Source organism: Tiliqua scincoides, chromosome 5 (assembly GCF_035046505.1).
Source record: "Tiliqua scincoides isolate rTilSci1 chromosome 5, rTilSci1.hap2, whole genome shotgun sequence".
Taxonomy (NCBI): domain Eukaryota; kingdom Metazoa; phylum Chordata; class Lepidosauria; order Squamata; family Scincidae; genus Tiliqua; species Tiliqua scincoides.
This window is the reverse complement of record NC_089825.1, coordinates 85,149,005-85,155,038: the sequence shown is the minus strand read 5'-3', so window position 1 is coordinate 85,155,038 and position 6,034 is coordinate 85,149,005.

The following is a 6,034-nucleotide window of genomic DNA, read 5'->3' as shown; positions in this document are numbered from 1 at the left end:
TGCCACTACTGCATCACAGATGTGAAACAGCAAGCAGTGGAGGAAGCCGTCATCCCACAGCTCGCACGAGAGGTCAAACAGTTGCCCTCATGCTGAGAAGAGTTGTGTCGGGCCAGTGTGGGCTCCAAAAAATCTCCGGAGGGCCAGAGGCTCATTGGAGACTGATTGGAGACTTCATGAGGGCCGCATTGAGAGTCTTTGAGGGCCACAAGTGGCCCCAGGGCTGGGGTTTGGGCACCCCTGACTTAGAGGTAGAGAGAGGATCTCTGGATTTCTAACCTAGGAAATATATTGTTCTTTGCTATATGTCTTCTGAAACTAAGGATAAAAATGCTACAACTGCCTCCCTACTGTACCACCCAGGAAAAGTATATTAAACAAGAAACAACATTTTGCTCTTTTATTTTTCTGTTTTATGTCAGCGCATGTTAATAAAGCTAACTTACGAGTTAAATAAACCCTCCCATTCTGACCTAGAGGAATCCTAGGCAGGCTTATCTCATTCAACATTAATACCTTTGCACTTGCAGTCAAGTTTCTGAGAAACAGCTGATCGTGCAACACTCCACCAATCAAGGGATGCTCCGTGCTGCCGGGAAGGTGACACAACAGTGGCCAGCACTTCAGCACACTCTTCTTTTGCCCCAAAGGCATCACCACTGCAGCTTTACCTGAGCCTGCAACAGCCTGCAGTACAGCAGGACCACCACAACCCAAAGTAGAGGAACCCTCCAAAATTGGTTGTCGTCCCTCCAAAATTGGCCTGGAGTTTCCATGAATCTGCATCAATAGGTGGCTACTGAAAGTACTCTTGGGGTTCTCAACAGGGCCTCCAAAAATCTCCAGACTTACTTTATTTGTGAAAGGGAAAAAATCTCTAGGAATAGCTTCAGCCAGAGTTCACAACCTTCCTTCAAAGTGGTGCTTGGCCTGTTCCAAATGGGGTTACCCTCACCTTGGAAAGTTCTGTTTCACAACTTGGGAGCGCTAGTAGATCCAGCCCTGATTATACATTCACAGTTGCATCTATGACACAAAGCACATCAGTGAAGCTGTTTGCATCCCCTCTTGGGGGAAAAAAAAAAGATAACCTTGCCACAAATTATCCATGCGTTGGTAATGACCAGGTTGCATTAAACTGAATGTGTCTTCGAAAATGTGTTGGCACCTCCCCTTCTAAGCCAATATAGTGGCACAGAATGCAGTCCTCCCAGATCCCACTGCTAGAGTAATAGTACCTTCTACCAAAGGACATGGGGTGTATTCATGGCCAAATCTAAAGGGGGGGCCATAGGTGCAAGCCCCCTCCAAATTGTCACAACAGTGGGGAGCAAAGTCAGGAGCCAGGGGAATGCTCACTAGATGGGCATTGGTGGCCAATGGAGCTGAGTTGGAATGGGAACCCAGCTCTACCCAGCAGGTAGATCTGGGCTCCAGGTCCAGGTGGGAGCCCAGAACTACCTGCCCAGGAAACAGCCATGGAAGCCATAAGCTCAACCAGGAGCCCAGATCTACCTGCCTGTTTGACCTGGGCTCTGGAGTTAAGGTAATGCTCATGGCCGCCCCCCCCCCCAACACAAACACTGGATCCACCCCTGGGTGGTTTATAATACATCAACATCTTTCATGGGGAGGAGTCAATGGTAGATCACAAGTGGAAGGCTCTGGGTGCTGTCCAATTCTCAGGAGAAGGCAGCTCCCTATGTTCTCTTCTACATTATTAAGGCAAGATAGAAAAGGCGAAAGGCACTGACTGTTGAGTGAACAATCCCTCATTCCTCGGCCACAGGAAGCTGTCTCTTCCCTGGCTCCCAGCACCAACCACATTACCCAACAGCCAACAGGTGTTCCAGAAACATCTGTGGCTGGCCAAGAAACCAGACGCAGGTTGACTGATTGCTGCAGAGGGAACAGTTACACCAAACAGCCTATCATGCACTATAAAGAAGCAGAGGAGGACAAGGCTTGGCCTGTATGTTAAAGGGCAGGTGCCATGCTAAGTGGAGAGCTGAAACTGTCTTTTGAAAGTCTAATTAGTGTTTGCAGAATGTTACAAACTTTTGTCCCTTCTGAGGCAGAATCATGGATCTGTCTCTCAGCCAGCCCCTGCACAAGGCATTCTCTGAGCCATAAACATGAAGACACTATAGGTGGCTTACAGTTTACATTAGACAGGTAAAAAGCCATCCTACACAGTGCACAGACTGGCTTCCTTACTTGTCAGGTGTGTAGGGAGGGGGTATTTAACCCTTTCCCACTGTGCTGCGATCCTGGCCAAAAAATGGCATTTTTGACCAGGGAGGAATGCTTCGGTTGGCATAATTGGGACCACGGTATGCCAGGAAAGGGTTAAAGAATCCTTACCACACACTACAATGCCAATCCTGATCCCCCCCCCCCACAGCTATTTGTGTGATCATTACACAAGAAACTGAGTGGAGAACATGCGCAGCCACAGGTAACTACATTGCACATGTGCTCCACCCAGTTTCTGAGTGGTTGTGCAATTGCTGGGGAGGCTCAGCTCTCATTTGCTGCAGTGCCAGTCTCTCCCTGCATAGACACCTAGCTGCGGTGATTGCGCATGCACTACGTGGAAGCTTGGTGACTCAGAAGTTTGGCAGCGATGTGATGACCACCATACTTCTGGTTGATCGAGCTTCGTGTGCAGTGTTCCTCCAGCCTTGGACCTCATCTCTTATCACTGAGAAGGCGTATCACCTCCTCACCCACACCCTGAAGGCACATTGGATGAAACCAATGCCACCCATTACTAATGGTTCAGAGATTGACCTGGCCAGGTGGGCCTTGTAACAGACATGGATGCAGCACCTTAGCAAGCGCAGAGCAGGAAAGCATGATAACTGGGAAATGAAGAAATCAAAGAATCCTGGAAGATGAAGAGACCCAGCTGATTACTTGACCCAGTCCTCCAGCACTAAGGTAGGATGCCCTATACGATACACAAAAAACCCTCCAAGATAACCTGTTCAATCTTTTTCTCTCCCTGTTACCCTCCAGGAAAGGAGATTCCATCACTGTGTGGAAAGCATATTCAGTTGCTGTGAATATATTTTTTTTCCACATTTTTATATCACACTTCCTTCAAGGAGCTCTGGGTGGTATACATATTTCCTCCCCTCCTTTCACCCTCACAGTAACCCTGTAAGGTAGGTGAGGCTGAGAAATAGTGGCTAACCCAAAATCACCCAAGAAATTTCACAGCTAAGCAGGGACTTGAAGTTGGATCCTCCAGGTCTAAGTCCAACTCCCAAACAGCTACACCATCCTGGCTCTCAGGATCCAGATAGCAGAACTCAGAAACGCTCATCTGATTTGGAGAAGCTGCAGGAATGAGAAAAGGTAGTAATTCTCCAACAAACTACAGCAGAACATGTCATTACCCAACACAATCTATTACCACCTCCAGCAGTTACAACTCTGATAAGAACTCTGGGAACTGCCACATGATAATCACATTTGATAACAACCGCTTTATCTAATGAGGATGAATCACATTTCATGGTGATGGAAATGAACAATCCATGGACATATTGAACATACAACACTGCCATATGCTGAAAGAATGAACTGTAGGGCATTCCAGATAACTTTTCTCAGACTTAAAAAAAAAAATACCCTGCACATGCTCAATCTTGTCTGATCTCAGAAGCTAAGCAGGATCAGGCTTGGTTAGTATTTGGATGGGAGACCGCCTGGGAATACCGGGTGCTGTAGGCTTATACCATAGGACACTGAAGGTTGGCAACCATGTAATGAAAAAGGACTGCAACTGGAGGCCACAGTCAGAGGTGGAGCAGGTGGGGAGAGGCTGCTAAGCCCTTTTGCAGTTAGTTGCTTTTCTTCTCTAAATTGCCTCCTTTACTCTTTTCATGAGGATCCTACATCTCCCCCCACCCACCCAAGGGGAACAGCAACATGACAAATTTCATAAGTGTCTAGTGGTGAAAGGGTTGAGACGCCTTCCCACCCACCCAGTGCACCTCAGGTCATGAATTGTGCCCCCCTTGGAACAAGCCCCATGAAAGCCAGCAGGGTTTACTTCTTGGCAGTCTCAGGCTGCAATACTCAGAGCCCCCCAAATAAACCATTTTCCTTTTGCTTAATCTCACTGCAAGCAACTTTTCACAACGTTTTAACACTGACCTGTTCCAAAGTGCCCCGGGACAAGTCGACCAGGGGACTTCTGAGAGAGGCATTCTCCGAGCACGTGCAGTCCCACAGCCCCAAACTTCTCGCTCTTAAAGAGCTGCTGCCTTTTTTCATTTCAACAAGGTTCACCCCCTGCTAACTGGGCAAAGAGGCACCTTTCAGTGGTGTCCTCTTATATTTCACAGGGGGACGGCAACTGTCCCACTTCATCCCAGCATAGTATCTTTCCCCATGGCTGTTGCTGGTGTCTCTTCTATATTTTTTGAAGGTAGTGAGCCCTTTGGAGACAGGGAACCAGTTACTGCTTTATTTTACCATGTAGTGAACTACTCTTGTTGAAAAGCAGTATATGATTATGATTATTCAGGGTCAAGATAGTGTAACGGCAGCCACACATGCCAGGGTCTTTATGACCAAGTATATTCAAGGCGACCAATGTAAGCTGAGCATATCCCTGACAGTCCCAGCAATAGATTCCACTGAAAATCAATTTTTTAAAAAAATTATTCTCCAAATAATTGTACATAGAAGAAAACCAAAAAGTTTCCAATAACAGAACATTGAAATAGGCACAGAACCAGTAAAAGAAAGTTCTTAAAATTAACTCAGCAGGATTCTGCTGACTCCCAGACCAAAATCAGCCAAATCCAAAACCCCTGAACTGTTATCCACAGCTATTCATAGCTGTCACTGCAAAAGTCCAAAGAGTAAGAGGAAAATCCAAAGGACGAACAGAAGAACAGAGCCCTCCCTTTTATACCCCTCCTTTTCTCCTGAAAACTTAGTCACCATCCATGACTCAACCTAGGCTTCAACTGTTATCAGTCACCTTCCATAACACCACCAAATCACAAGGAAAGGGTACCAAGCCTAAAAAACTTACAACTCTTCCATCTCCCTTATTCTGTTCATATCTCTTTACAGATAGAGTAGGGGTTCAGGTCCACTCCTAAGTGGAAACCCTGGCCTCTGAGCGGCCCGCTTGGAGGCAGGCTGTGCAGCATGGCCTTTCCCAGTTTGAAGAGACACTTGGCCAACAGTCTGAGGCAAAGAAGGAAGGCCCATAGCCAGGGAGACAGGCCAGGGACAGACTGCACTTGCTCCCAGTGTGGAAGGGATTGTCACTCCCGGATTGGCCTTTTCAGCCACACTAGACGCTGTTCCAGAACCACCTTTCAGAGCGCGATACCAGAGTCTTTTGAGACTGAAGGTTGCCAACAACTGAGGGGTTCAGGTGTTGGACTTGGTCCTGGAAGGTTCATGTTCAAGTCCCCACTCAGCCATGAAGCTTCCTATCTCTCCACCTCACAAGGCTGTTGTGAGAACAAAAGGAGGGGAGAAACTATTTACACCACCCTGAGCTCCTCGGAGGAAGGGCGGTATAAAGATGTGAAAAATCAATCGTACGTATATGGAGATTACACAAAAGCTTTCTTATCCTGAGCTCCTTCTGTGGTAAAATGCACAAATATATTTCAGACCTTCACTGGATGTTGGGACCTGATGTATGGCACTCCTTTGCCCTCCTGCAACACTGCACATTGGAATTCTTCGCAGGCCAGGCTCATGCTTCTGCATGGAAAAACAGAAACAGAGACTCTTGTGGCACCCTAAAGACTAATGAATTTAGTTTAGCAACAGCTTTCATGGACTATAATCTTCTTCAGCAGATGTACGAATTGAAATTCTCAGAAGGCAGATATACATGGAAATAGGTTCTGTGTAGCGTGATCAGAATTTGTGTCTATATCTTCTTTTGTGCAGAAGCTGATGTTTGTCCAGTGCAGGCTGAGCAGAAGGGCACTGTTGGCAGAGAATAGTATGTGTCACCTTAGACCTGCTATTTTCAACAAGTGGGCTA